Source organism: Plasmopara halstedii (assembly GCF_900000015.1).
Source record: "Plasmopara halstedii genome assembly, contig: Scaffold_1583, whole genome shotgun sequence".
NCBI classification, from domain to species: Eukaryota; Oomycota; class Peronosporomycetes; order Peronosporales; family Peronosporaceae; genus Plasmopara; species Plasmopara halstedii.
Genome location: NW_020188494.1, coordinates 321,047 through 321,690, shown reverse-complemented (window position 1 = coordinate 321,690; position 644 = coordinate 321,047).

Here is a 644-nt window from a genome sequence, read left to right as displayed (position 1 = left end):
ACTGATAGTATCCATCTACCAAATCGAGTGCACTGTACTTCGTACATCCCACCATGTTATTCTGAAGAGCATCCTTTCTAGGAATTGGCGTTTGTGCCGATGGGGCGACTTGCTCTCACGCACCATCCCTGCGTCGTGCTCCGCACAGAAAAGGCGTCAATGGCGTCGTACTGCTCCTTGGGCAGGGGCCATTGGCGTGTTACGCAGTATTTGGTTTCCGGAACCAGGTCAATCTCATGACGCACACCTCGGTCCGGAGGTAGGACCGATAGCGGGTCTCTGGAGACGACGTCTTAAAATTTCTTTATCAAAGAATAGTACGGATCCAAGGGATTTGCACAGAGTGGATCGATCCACTCCGTGCGTTCAGCACTCTCTTGGTGTCCTACAAGACAGCTTCATCCAAAAGCGATGACGAGTTATCTCCTGGTCCGGTCGTACAATGACCACTTCGGCCAAATCGCCTGTCTTCAAGAACTCTTCATGGGACATCTCGTCCAGCTCAAGAAGAGCATCTACTGCAGGCATAGCCTCGAGACGGACGTCGCCATCTTCCTCCCCCATCATACCGTTGACGAGGGTGTATAACTGTTTACCGTCGTCTACGGTAGACACACCTGGATCAGGGTCGACGCCCGGCGTCG